The 14,123-nt window shown below is 42.2% G+C and overlaps 1 protein-coding gene and 1 non-coding gene across 2 annotated transcripts in view; one reads left to right on the top strand and one right to left on the bottom strand.

The window, feature by feature from the left end:
* Positions 1-14,123, bottom strand: part of LOC115324686 — a 215,810-nt gene that overhangs the window by 39,444 nt on the left and 162,243 nt on the right. The window lies entirely within an intron of this gene.
* On the top strand, positions 9,728-9,799 carry Trnap-ugg. The gene has a single exon. It is a non-coding gene; the product is annotated as a tRNA-Pro (tRNA).

Genomic DNA, 14,123 nt, shown 5'->3' on the forward strand with positions numbered 1-14,123 from the left:
GTGCATGTCTCTTTGTGCGCATGCTCTCCTGTTTTATGTATTTTGAGGCATAAGCTAGTTAGCTTCACTGGTGCTCTGAGGGAACGCCAAAGTGGCCGACAATCTTCTTGAAATTTATATCGCCCCTTTTCTTTTTGTTGGGAGACATTTGATTTATCATTATCCTTATAATTTTAACATAAGGCTTCAAGCTGAGTTCAGTTTTTCGTGTCTGTCAGTCCCTTTTTGTCATCTCATTCTAGAGTTATAATGCCAAAGCAATCTCTGCCATATTGGTTTTTGAATACCCGGATATCTAATACCAGCTGAGACAAACGGAAGAATTCGAGAGAGGGAAGAGCTCAGTGGAGGGGCGCGCCGATGGCCTCGAAACGGGTTGCTTACGAAGGTCACTCGGCCTGGCGCATGAGCTCCCTCCCGTTTTCCCCACCCACCGTCACTAATCTCTCCAAATCTCTTTTGAGATTAGGGGACTCGGCGTCCTCGTCCTTGAAGGAGGAGGGATCCCTTCATTCCTAAGCCAACAGTGTTGAAGCAGCTGCGCGCCCGCGAGACCAGTTATCGCCTGCTCCGCTCTCTGCGCGTAGTTATGGGAGGGAGCGTGATCACGTGATTAAAGCCAAACGTGCGATTGGTTCGCCGAACACCTTAGCTTCCTCTTCACTTTCAGCTTAGAAGTGACGGAGTCCAGCCCGCGAAGCGCGCGCACACACATACACTCACAGAAAGTGGAGTCGCGTGAACCAAGGCCTAACGATAAGGTAGGGACTGGACGACGGTGGGGACGGTCCCCTCAATGTCCAACACGCGCATCCGCGAACTGGAAAGGGGCAGAGGCGCTTCGCAATTTATGGAGTTTTTTTTCCCGGCAGAGATAGCTCTTTTCAAGAATGGCAAGATCAACATGCTCATATCAGGACACCGTGGTGTCAGTTTCTTAAGTTGTTTAGGTTCATTTGATTGCTTAGCGGACATTTTTTTTTTTATCGGGTGAACCGGCTTGGCATCTCCTTTATCCACGCTTCCCCAACTGGAACCGGTAAGAACGATGGTTTATTGCCAAGTACGATCTTCAACATGCGGAATGTCAAGACCTTGGACATTCTCTCGGCAGCGCCTACACACCGGTGATCTTCCTTTGTTGTGGCCATTCATGTCACCACCAGCTTCGACGGACCGAAGACACGACGGATCACTTTCTTTTGCACGTGAGTGCCAATGAGAGGATCCTCTCCTTCTTCTTGACCATCGGGGACATGTGTTCTTGCTACGTAATGTACGTTTTGTCATGATCCGATCCGTTTGAACCGTGTCTAACTCTGGGCCGGGAGTCTCCGATGAGTCCCGCGTGTAGTCCACAGCGATCGGCCTGAAAGGTCCTGTACAGCGTTATTTGTAAATGATTTTTATTCCAATAGTCTGTGAGAGACGTTCTGAATGGGTATTTTCGTGTTTGAAATCATTTAGTTCATTTTTTCTGTTAAAATACGGCTGTCTTCCTGAAGGTAGATGTGTGCTGTAGTAAAGTCCTCCCAGTATGTCCAAAGCCGAATTGCACGGGGCGTTGAGTAGTCCTTCTTTGCCAAGAATCAGCTAGTCGGGTGGTTGTGGAGTGTCAGCTATGTCACTGCGCTATGCGAGCGTATTTGCCAGTAATCGTCTTTACTCGACAAGTTTTTTTTTTTTTTTAACGTGAGTGATTTATTGATTTAAGCATCATGTTCCGTTGAACTGTCATATTTTGTTTGTATAACAGGGTATTTATTGGACTGATGATTTAAAAGTACATTTGACACTGGTGAGCTGAAGGGGAGGCCAGCGATTTGATTTATAACTTGTAAATAAATAGAGCCCCCCCCCCCCTCTCTCCCCCAATATGCGTACATTTATAACTACATATTTCTGCGCCGCAAACACCGCAATTCCTTAAAACTGTTTCTTTTTTTTCTTTCAAATCAACGTAGAAATATAGGTGTGAACTTAAATGTCGAGATTGCAATAAACATGTTTTAAGTTTAGATGAAGGATTGAGAGACGCTGTGATGCTGCCAGAGTAGGGCTAAGCAATTTATAGATTAACCTTTCTACTATGTAGAAAAATAAAGAGCTCTAAATTCGACCTTTCAATGCATATGCCTGCCCCTGCATTCAGAGTGGTGCAACCAGTTCATCCGCATGCAATAAAAAACATAGAGCCCGCATCTATTGCGCAGCAGCACGACGAATTGGCACAGATGAGCAGCTCTCTGACTTTCTAGTAGTGTCGGTTGTGGTAGAACTTAAGCTCGCCGCGATGCATGTTCTGTTTTGACATGTAGCATATTTATCAGTTATTTTAATACTCGCCAATCTTAATTTGTTTGTTCTTGGTATGGCCTACTTTTAAATTTCTTTTTCTTCTTGTTTTGTTTTGTTTAGATTTCGTGAATTTTAGTAGGTACAACTTTTTTTTTATTAAGGTTCAATGGTACTTTATGGCGAATTGTCCCCTTGTAGAGCTGTAGTTACAATATTTAATGATTGGTCTCCCCAAACTTAGATGTTACTTGCATTCGTTAGCTTCCTTTCTAAAGTTGTGAAATAAACTATAATATATGGCAGTCAGCACTGAAACGCAATACGTTGTTTACACTAATTTATCTATACAAATGTTCCTAACATATTGTATGCCACTTGGACAAATGCAGATGTTAAGAAATTGCATTCGTCCTACCCCTCAGTCTAGTGTCTATATAATAAAGCTATGTCTTGCACCGCTATGGGCAGAGGCCAGCTGATTTGCTACTGTTTGGAAGGTGGAGGGGTGATGTGCAAGGAAGCTAAACTCTGTCCCTCCCTCCCATATTGCCTGCTATAATTGTTCCAAAAGTCAGGGAGAAGGGGGAGGGGAACTGCCCCCTCTCCTTGCCCCCTTTTTCTGATGGGGTGCAAACTTGAGGATGCCATAAATGAATGCAACCGCTTATGGCTGCTATTGCATACAAAGGAAACAAATAGAGAGAGAGCGAGGGATGTGGTTTATCTTTCTCTTAGGTGTTCATAGCAGGGGATACGAACGGTTTTGGATTTTTGCGGCTGAGCGAGCTAGCAATCAGTGCTGCCTTAGTGTTCGGTTGGGACTCTTATTCAATCGGCAAGAAAGCGAGCCCCAGCCAATTATTGGAGCGCATCCTATGAATGGCTCCTGGGATTTTCGAAAATGGTCTATTGTCCCGCAAATGAGTGCACTGGTATTAACTAAAAGCACTTCGCGAGCTGTTTCCTCTCTTTTAATATTGCTGACTCTGCATATAAGCATTCATTCTTCACAGGAGGAGGGACACGGCTGATCGACCTATCCGGTGACGAGAATTGACGAAGAGGACTCAAGTGCCATAACTGTGGTGTTGGAGGACCACTCGTTTGAGGTGACGGGCTGGTGCAGCGCTCGTTCTTGCATCGCACGGAGTCGACGACATTTCTTACCGTCAAAAAGCAAGCCAGTCACTCGCAGTGATTGGGCACTTCATTACTTTGAAGTACAAATAAAGTTCGTCTTGGCTTTAGACTTGATCACGAAGTTAAAAAAAAAAAAAAAAAAAAAAACTTGTTAGCCAGAGGAAATTTGTGTGACAGTTTTGCCTTTTTTTGCCATGTGCTGAAATTAAAATTTTGGTTTATTAAACTCTATTCTACTGTTTTATTTCAGTGCTGACTTTTTATGAGAACCTATAGCCTCTGTGCAGGCTCATGCTTTATATTTTGTCATTTTTCAGCTGCAGTTCCACATTTCCTTTGCACCCATCTCCTTGTGAACATGTACATAGCTGCTTTCAGATTTTAGGGCTTCCTGAAGAGGGTGCTAATTCTTTTATACAGAGTTTAGGCAACACATCAGATGGGTCTGTACTTACTGTACACAATTATTTCTGTAGAGTAATTACAGTCCCATTCAAGTGTTCCCTAAACTCTGTATTAAAGAGTTAAGTACTATCTAAGGAGGGGTCATACAAACTGCTCAAGTGTGCTGCTATGTGACATTAACTCTTGGCAGAGAGCATAGTTAACTCTTTAATACGAACTCAAGGTACAATTCAAAAGGAGTTGTATTTACTATACAATAAGGTTAAAACTACTCTTCCTGGAGAGCGTGCTTAACTCTAAATATAGAGTGCAGGCAACACTTCTAATGGAGTTGTCATTACTCTCCACAAACGAGTGGATTCAACTCTTCCCGGAGAACATGTTTAACTCTTGCATACAGAGTTTAGGCAACACTTCTAATAGAGTTGCGGCTACTCTACACGATGGAGTGAGGGTAACTCTTCCTGGCGAGTACGCGTAACTCTTGAATACAGTGTTCAGGCAACATTGTAATAGAGTTGTAGTTACCCTACACGAAGTAATGAAGGTAACACTTCCTGGAGAGTATCCTTCACTCGTCAACAAGGAGTTTCAGCAACACTTCTGATAGAGTTATAGTCACTCTACACAAAAAAGTGAAATTTACTCTCATCAAAGAGTTTAGGCAACACTTCTCATGGAGTTATAGTTACTCTACACAAAGGAGTGAAGGTAACACTTACACTTACACATCAAAAGAGTAACCCTGGCTCTCTCAAGGGTATTGGCGTGACTCTCTATAGAAGAGTTAAATGAACACTTGTATGGAAGAGTTAAACATACACTTGCCTCCGAAGAGTTATAGTTACTCTTTAAAAGAGTGGATTCTGTGACAAGCCAGTTACACTCCAAAAAGAGTTAAATCGACACCTTTTTTTTTTAGAGTGAACAAAGGTGCTTGCTTTTATGTTCCCAACGTGGAAGTATAGAGAAAGGCTCTTATGCCACTCATATTTCGCAAAATTAGACACGCGCCGCAGACCCGACCTCGATCTAGTGTCGTCCTACGACGATCATTCAGATGACAGCCATTTTGATACGCAGGGTGCCTACATGTCTGTCTGTCTCAGGGTGAAGACATCTACTGTTGCCCTGAATGTGCCAGCGCGTGACGCTCTCGCGCACTAGGTGCGTGACTTGGGCGGTAAAATGGCGTCTATGCATTAGCCAAAGCTACGCGCTCGCGCTGAGTGACACCGGATTGCGCGCGCTTCAAAATGTATAAAAATACGATTGGGCGGAAAAATAGATGAGATGTCACCACTCAAGCCAAAGCGAGCGTGCGTATGAAGGCACTCCATTGATGATGATGATGACGATGATGGGGCTATTTCCCTTTGAATCGGGAGGACTCAAACGAGGTTTGTGCCCAAGCGTGGGAACGTAGGTGTCTTAATGCTCCCTGGGGTGGATCATCTGCCACCAGTCCTCCACTCTCCTCTTCGTGTCTGCAACAAGCCTTTTTGTGTCGTTGGAGGCTACCATCAGCCCCGTAGCTGGGCAGACTGCTGTGAAGAGAGAGAGAGAGAGAGAGAGAGAAGTGTTGAAAAGAATGCAAGTCTGCAACTTACTAAACCACACCCTCGTAAATTGTCCGATTTCACCGTCAGTGAAGCCCAACGCTTCAGCGAGCACTAAGCGTTTCGGAATATTGATAGGAACTATGTAGTGCGCCCCCTATGGGCCGTGAAATACGGCGGGGTCCACGGGGACGGTTCAGTCCCGAAGTCTCTCTCCAAGCCTCGCCCATACAGTCGCGCCGACGCGACGCTCCGCTCTTGCGCCATCGCGCGGCGAGCTCTCCGGTGGTTGTTGCGTTAGCTGGCTTATCAAATGCGTGTCGGCAATCGCGGAAAAAGAAAAAAAAAAAAAAAAGGAAGCAGCGACGTGGCGAAGCCGACCACAACCGGGTGTATATGCCGTATCTCACTCAAGGACGCCGCAGCGGAGAATCGAGTCCTGTCGAAACCGCTCGCATTTCGGGGAAGTATACGGTGGATCTCGCTCAGCATTTAGACCTATTAAAATTTAGTGCCCTCACTAAATGACGACTCTCCCGCCGAAATAATAAAAAAAAGCTACCTCCTAGTGCGGCGCGATGAGTGGGTCGGCAACTCGACTTCGTCGGCGATTCAGGATAGCACTTTGACGGTGTTATTTGCATTAAAACGGGATAGCTCATTTCGCTAGACGTGTCGGGTGGTCGGAGACCTCGGGATGGGGAGGGGGGGCGGAGGCAGACGTTGTTGTGTAACATTGGAACGTTGCGCGAGGTTGCGACTGTTGAACGACGAGAAGTGGAGGGTTTCAGCTCAATGAGCGGGGTAAAAGAGAGCTCGAGCCCCAGGTTGCATAACCTACGCTAGTGTGGTAAGCGCGAAACGGTGAAATGATCCAGATGAAAAAAATAAAATAAAGAAATAGAGGAATTGTAACAGACTGGCGCCGGGATCAAACTGCAGCGTGGGAGTCGCACACCGAACAGACGTACAAAAAAAAAAAAGAAGAAAACTGAGGTTCAATGTAAGTCGATACCGACGGAATGGAATAAAGAAAACAACGGTAACAAAATAGTGAGAAAAAACAGTGATCTGAATGAAACCGGTCGGTGAACGCAGATTTGTCGGGTTTCAGGCTGCGAGTGACTTGGTCATATATATGTATACGCGCGTGATGGATTTACCGTCGACGATATGAATTTGGAGACAAAAAGTGGCGACTCATCTTCCTCCGCGCATCAAACCACAAAACACGAGGCTTGATCGTATTTCTCGGAGACATAAGGACAACATAATTCCACAGTCAGGCTGGTCGTACATAATAGAAAGCGTGTTCGCTACGACATCATCTGCGGAGACCGCCTCAAGCACTTTCAAAATAAACCATGTTCGCTTTATACATATGTATGCTTGGAACATGTCTGGGGCAGGGTGTCAAACCGAATTTTTTATCGGTCCGGTTCGGGTTCGGGTTCACGGCTTTCGTTTCCGCGATTCAGTTCCCGCGGGAGCTAAAAAGACGGTTCAAATTGGTTCGAACCGGTTTGAACCGCTAAGTTCAGAATATATTTTGCGCGGTGTTTCGGCAATTGGCACTATTCGCGCCGTGAAACAAGGAACGAAATAGCGTGTTTATTGTTCATACAATCCACTCTCATTTTCAAGTACAAAAAATCAGAAATTACGTTTTTTCTTTTAAATTTCGACGCAACAGTAAAATAAAATCTAGATTAAGATACAAAAAGTCGTGTTTATACGGCTCAACATCCATTCGTTTACCTCGGTGATATATATATATATATATATATATATATATATATATATATATATATATATATATATATATATATATATATATATAAACTTCGAATTAGTAACTCCGACACTAGGCGTCTTTGACACAGACACACACACACACGCACACACACGCATATATCACCGAGGTAAACGAATGGATGTTGAGCCGTATAAACACGACGTTTTGTATCTTAATCTAGATTTTATATATATATATATATATATATATATATATATATATATATATATATATATATATATATATATATCATTCTAAAGGTTGTCCCGAAGTGTGGAAGGTCGTCTAAGATACCCGTGATTGGTACAACTTCGCCGGCCAATTCAATTTACAAATTAACACCACGCTCGGTAACTGATGCTTTTTTACTAAGTATAACCAAATAATATTTCATGCTCTTCTAGACATGACAGCTCCCTAATTGGTTACTTTTGACGGTTTCCGTGCCCAATCGTCAGAGTTCCGACACTCGTCCCTGCAGTGTATACTTTGTTTTTGTCTAGCCCGCGGGCACATAAAGTTGTTTTTCATCAAATAGAAAAGGCAATAATAGATTTTTATATGTCTGAAAAATTATGTAAGTGCCAAGAACACAGAGTTATTTAAGGCTCTCCCAAATCATTTTGAGCCTATCGAGGATAAAAACGCCGGAATAAGGTTTGCAGAGCATCTTCCAGATAACTTGCAGATGCACGTACTTATGATGTATATCTTTCAAGGTGATCCGCTCTTCATTCATGTTTTCAAACTTTCAGTCAGTAATTAAATATATATTTGTTAGCATCAATACATTTGACTGCAGGGAGTTTACGAAACTGATTGAGAACGATACGGAAGGACGATACTGGAAAATACGCCAGTTGTTGAGTCTGTGGAAACGTGCTTTTTTTGTTCGATGTTTGGCAGTTTGAAACACCGGGACGCGGGATATTCCAAAACGAACTTCGGGCTCACATGATCGATCTGAAGTAAAATAGACTAAATGGACAGAGAAAGAAAGATAATAACTGGTTTTATTCACAATGCATGACGCCTTACTGCAAAAATAAATGTATAGAGATCTAATGATCTTCCTAATTACATACACGTGAATAGAGCCAAGGACAGACGAACATTCTTACACAGTGCTGTCTCGTCAATATGGACACCTCCGTTCTCCTTCGTTTGGGGGTGCTAATTCGACAATTATCTTTGTGTCACTTGTTAACAGTAGTCCTCCATTGCTTTTATTCTCCACCCACAAACTGAAGTTTAAACAAAATACGGAGGTGCTCGAAGCTTGGCAAAGGACTTTAAAACGACACTCCCGTGGGACTTAGAGCGGCTGGCAAAGTTCAGCTGTCCCTCTGAGGCCACTAAGGTACGTCTTTTTAAGTATCCTTTCCGCACACTGTTGTAGTTCTATGTAACGTCAGATTAATAAGTCACATTTAGTCATTTTAATGCTTCTATTGTAGGGGACAACTATCTGAAGCAGCTCAGCAACACAGAAAGCATGTTTGGGTGCCTAAAGATGCGTGCATGTAAAATTGGTCGTGCAAAGATTTTTTTACTTTCGGTAAATACCGCGAAGAACTGATTTTTGACGTTGATAACTTGCAGCACAACCATTACTTTTCCTCTCCGCGCAATGGCAGACGCAGAAAAAAAAAAGAAAGAAAGAAACAGTTTCCTCCACCATTTTTAATCCGCAATTAGAATAAGCGGGCACGTGAACTGACGCTAATTATATACCGTCAGTGCTCATCAGAGTCATGCGCTGGTGTTGGCAAAGCACAGGGCATGGGCTGAACTTCAGACATTGCTAGAGTTCGGCTATTCTCGTTTTTAATTGAACACGAGCCATTACGTGAATGTTTGGCGACGTTGATTATCATGAACCCGAGCACTCGGCTCGGACTCATGACAATCGAGTACGTCAGGACTAAATCTATGTGACGTTCTCAATTTTAAGCGACTTGACACAGTGAGTCACGTGAGTACGTCGAGTGATGTCACGGGGCCATGTGGTGTGACGTTACTTGACAGCGTGTCTTGACGTCATGTGACCACTAATCATAGTGCCAATGCAAAAGCGCCACAAAAACCCACAATTTCTCAAGCATCGCAATTCTGTATGTAGACGATTTGCTCAATACATCGAAATACAGCTGCCAATTTTTAATTCCCAAATATTCAATTTATGATACAAAAAAAAAATATGAGCAAGAACCGTTTTGAACCGGTTACCGTTATAAATTTTTCCGGTTCAGTTCTAAGATGGCGGCGAAGATTTCTGTTTGGTTCAGTTCCGGATCGGCTAAAAATAACGGTTGGGTTCCGGTTTCGGTTCGGTTTGGGTCGGCAACTGTGACTGCAGTTTAAAGGGGTGACTGGAGTTATTGTCCGGTGAGAGGTTAGTGACCCAGGTCCTGGAAACCGGAAGCCCGGACTTGCCAGACACAACGGCTCCGCTCACGCAAAACGGAGCGGGAAGAAAGGAAGGTAACAATTGGATGACATCACTCTTAAAAGCGCCGAGAATGCGTGCGGCCCGTTGGTCTAGGGGTATGATTCTCGCTTTGGGTGCGAGAGGTCCCGGGTTCAAATCCCGGACGGGCCCAACTTTTTTCTATTTTTTAACGTAATTTTTTGTTTACTTTTTTTTGCGCGTTTTCAAGAAAACGGCGGAAGATCTGGGTAGACAATCTCCCCATTTCTACGCATTTCAGCCCGCATCACTATTTTGAATTTGTTCGTCCGCTCTCGTACAGCGCTGCTTGTTTCTCAGAGTTCTGTTCAATTTTTACAACGCTGTTTGTTTCGTACAACGTTGATTGTTTCTTACAACGTTGTTTTGTTTTTGACAACGTTTGTTTGTTTTTTACTATGTTGTTTCTCCCAACGTTGGTTGTTTTTCACAACGTTGATTGTTTCTTACAACGCTGTTTGTTTCTTACAACGCTGTTTGTTTCTTACAACGCTGTTTGTTTCTTACAATGTTGTTTCTCACAACATTGATTGTTTCTTACAACGTTGTCTGTTTTTTACAACGTTGTTTGTTTTTTACAACGTTGTTTGTTTTTTACAACGTTGTTTGTTTTTTTACAAGATTGTTTGTTTTTTACAACATTGTTTGTTTTTTACAACATTGTTAGTTTTTTACAACATTGTTAGTTTTTTTACAACATTGTTAGTTTTTTACAACATTGTTAGTTTTTACAACATTGTTTGTTTTTACAACATTGTTTGTTTTTACAATATTGTTTGTTTTTACAACATTGTTTGTTTCTTACAACGTTGCTTGTTTCTTACAACGTTGCTTGTTTCTTACAACGTTGATTGTTTCTTACAACGTTGATTGTTTCTTACAACGCTGTTTGTTTCTTACAACGTTGTTTGTTTCTTACAACGTTGTTTGTTTTTACAACATTGTTTTTTACAACATTGTTTCTTACAAAATTGTTTCTTTCTTACAACGTTGATTGTTTCTTACAACATTGTTTGTATCTTACAACATTGTTTGTTTCTCACAACGTTGATTGTTTCTTACAACGTTGTTCGTTTCTTACAAAGATGTTTGTTTTTACAACGTTGTTTGTTTCTTACAACGTTGTTTGTTTCTTACAACGTTGTTTGTTTCTTACAACGTTGTTTGTTTCTTACAATGTTTTTTGTTTTACAACGTTGTTTGTTTTTACATTTTTTTTACAATGTTGATGGTTTCTTACAACATTGATTCTTTCTTACAACGTTGTTTGTTGTTTGTCTTTTACAACGTTGTTTGTCTTTTACAACGTTGCTTGCTTTTACACGTTGTTTGTTGTTTAGAACACTGTTTCTTACAACGCTGTTTGTTTCTTACAACGCTGTTTGTTTCTTACAACACAGTTTGTTTCTTACGACGCTGTTTGTTTCTTACGACGGTGTTTGTTTCTTACAACGCTGTTTGTTTCGTAAAACGTTTTTTTTTTTACAACGTTGTTTTTTTTACAATGTTGTTTGTTTCGTAAAACGTTGTTTGTTTTTTACAACGTTGTTTGTTTTTTTACAATGTTGTTTCTTTTTACAACATTGTTTCTTATAGCACTGTTTCTAACAACGCTGTTTGTTTCTTACAATGTTGTCGGTTTTTTTCCACATTGTTTGTTTCTTACAACGTTGATTGTTTCTTACAACAATGTTTGTGTTTTACAATGCTGTTTGTTTTTTACAACGTTGCTCGTTTTTACAACATTGTTTGTTTCTCACAATGTTGACTGTTTCTTACAATGTTGTTTTGTTTCTTACAACGCTGCTTGTTTTTACAACGTTTTTTTTTACAATGTTGTTTGTTTCTTACAACGTTGTTTGTTTTTTACACTGCTGTTGGTTTCTCACAACGCTGTTTGCTACTCACGACGGTATTTGCTTCACACAACGCTGTTTGCTTCTCACAACTCTATTTGCTTCTCACAATGCTGTCTGTTTTTTTCTCATGACGCTGTTTGTTTCTTACAACGCTGCTTGTTTCTTACAACGCTGCTTGTTTCTTACAACGCTGCTTGTTTGTTTCTCACAACGCTTCTTGTTTGTTTCTCACAACGCTGCTTGTTTGTTTTTCACAACGCTCTTTGTTTAATTCTCACAACGCTCTGTGTTTCTCACAACGCTGTTCGTTTCTCACAACGCTGTTTGTCTCTCACAACGCAGTTTGTTTCTCACAATGGTGTTTCTCACCAACGCTGCTTCTCACAGTGCTGCTTCTCACAGAGCTGTTTCTCACAGGGCTGTTTCTTAAATGCGTTTCTCACATGCGTTTTTTACATGCAGTATTTTATAGTACTGTTTCTCACAGTACTCTTTTTCACAACTGTTTCTTCTCAGTGCCGTTTTTCAATGTTTTTTCTCATTGCTGTCTTTTCACGGCAGTGCTGTTTTTAAGAGTGATGTTTTTCCCAGAGGCTTCTTTTCGCAGTGCTCTTGTTTAGTGCTGTTTCTCACAGTGTTGTTTTTTAAAGTACTGTTTTTTCACAGTGCTGATTTTTCACAGTGCTGCTTTTTCACGTCCACAATATAATCGGTCGATTATATTGTGGACGTCGCCATTTTGGTGCTCAGTGCTGAGCGGACGCAACTGGGGATCGTGACAATTAGATAATGGGACTTCCCGAGCTTTTGCTGCGGCGTCGGAAAGCTCCCTCGATATTGTCTCTGAAGGTGGCCTTTGGGGAACGGCTTTGGGGAACGAATTCGTGCTAATACTCCAGGCGTGGTTTATTCCGTTGCTCTACTCAGAGCAAATCACTTTCGAAGAGTGTACAAAAAGCTACATCGATAATTTGAGCGCCGAAATAATTTCAACGATTAAACAACAGCCGAGACCAGCATTGCGAGACCACTGACATGGCTGGGATGCGTACACACCGCTCCTGAGATGCTGCCTTTTCGGAACGTTTAGCACTATTCCCGTCTCCAGCTCGCCCTCCCGCGGCGGAACTGCTCGCGGTCAGGGCTCCCAAAATGTCATTTCCGAATGCAAACAACACGCTTCACTGTCTCAATGTAGTGGCGGCAGCCTGTATGGGATTGTATACCTTATTAGAGAGTGTTAGCGTTGCGGCTATAAGCAAACGCAAGTGCTGTGCGTTTGCGTTAGAATTGTGTGCACCACACTGCGCGTTCGCATCGTCGCCATGCTCCAATCGAAGACCGCTATTTTGGGCTCCGCGCACGCGCAGTGTGGAGCACGCAACGCTAACGCAAACACGCAGTGCTTGCATTCGCTCAAATACGCAATACTAAAACTCTACTGTTTCATCGCTTTCCAACGCCGGACTGAGCAGACGTGCAAGGGGGTGGGCGTCACCAGTGATGATAATTTGCACACTTTTTATTGCCACGCGCGTTTGAAATTCGATCCTACAGCAACAAATTATATTAGAGCTAGGAAAACTACGTATTAACGTATCTTAATTGTATTGTTATAATTAAAACAAATTGGGTTATCTGGGCCCCCAATAAACTCTACGATCACAAAAATACGCCCTAATAGTCTTTCCAGGGAGGTCTGATTTTGTTTCCTTTTTAGCACGTGAAAAACTTTGACAGCGTCGTCAAGATCGACAGAGAGTTAAAGAGTGGATGCAATACAAAGTCCTTCTGCTGTCTGACTCGGGTTTCTTCTTTGGGTTTTTGTAGAAACGACAGCGTTTGTGTTACATGTTTTGTGAACATACTCTAAATTCATCACCCGTGGCGATATTTTGTAAAATTTGGATTGATTTTGTTATTCTTGTGCTAGAAATAATGTTAAATCAATTAATCATCTGACTGCTCAAAAAGCCATTAAAATCCCCGTAGTTCATTACTTCACATGACAATTATCTGAGCGAGAAAATGCAGCAAGGACAAACAAATATCAGCACTGATTTTTTTTTTTTGTTCTAAAGAAATACAATATTCTATGTAAGCTGTAATGTGTATGAAAGGCCCTGTCTTTGAAGGAAAACTGAACTCTCCAAAATATTCTTGGAAGTGCCTGGATCGGACCCGTATGTCACAAAATAAAGTTTCCGCGAAACCTTCTTTAGCGCAAGAATTACGCAGCGAGGCACATTGTGAGGTATGAAAGAATCCGAAATTGACACATACATTGAGAAATTAAATCCAAAATAGAGGTTAGTTTCGGTTTCGTTCCAGAATTAAAACGTGCCTCCTGGCGTAAAGATTACGCCAAACACCGTTTTTGTTTCCAGGGATAAAGAAATGACTTGCGCTCATAACACCCTAGCTTCCCCGTATAAGCGGGCATAATCTGTGTCGCTTAGTGAATCCAGCACACTCGACAGGCACGCCTCTCCGAGCCCTCACCATAACCGCCATCTTGGTAAACGAGTGGCGCCACCTTTAGTGAATTGCAGTCGCGATCCGTCCAACCATGTATACACGCGGTGAACTTTTCCCTC

This window comes from Ixodes scapularis, unplaced genomic scaffold (assembly GCF_016920785.2).
Source record: "Ixodes scapularis isolate PalLabHiFi unplaced genomic scaffold, ASM1692078v2 PGA_scaffold8__174_contigs__length_109621045, whole genome shotgun sequence".
Classification (NCBI taxonomy): Eukaryota; Metazoa; Arthropoda; class Arachnida; order Ixodida; family Ixodidae; genus Ixodes; species Ixodes scapularis.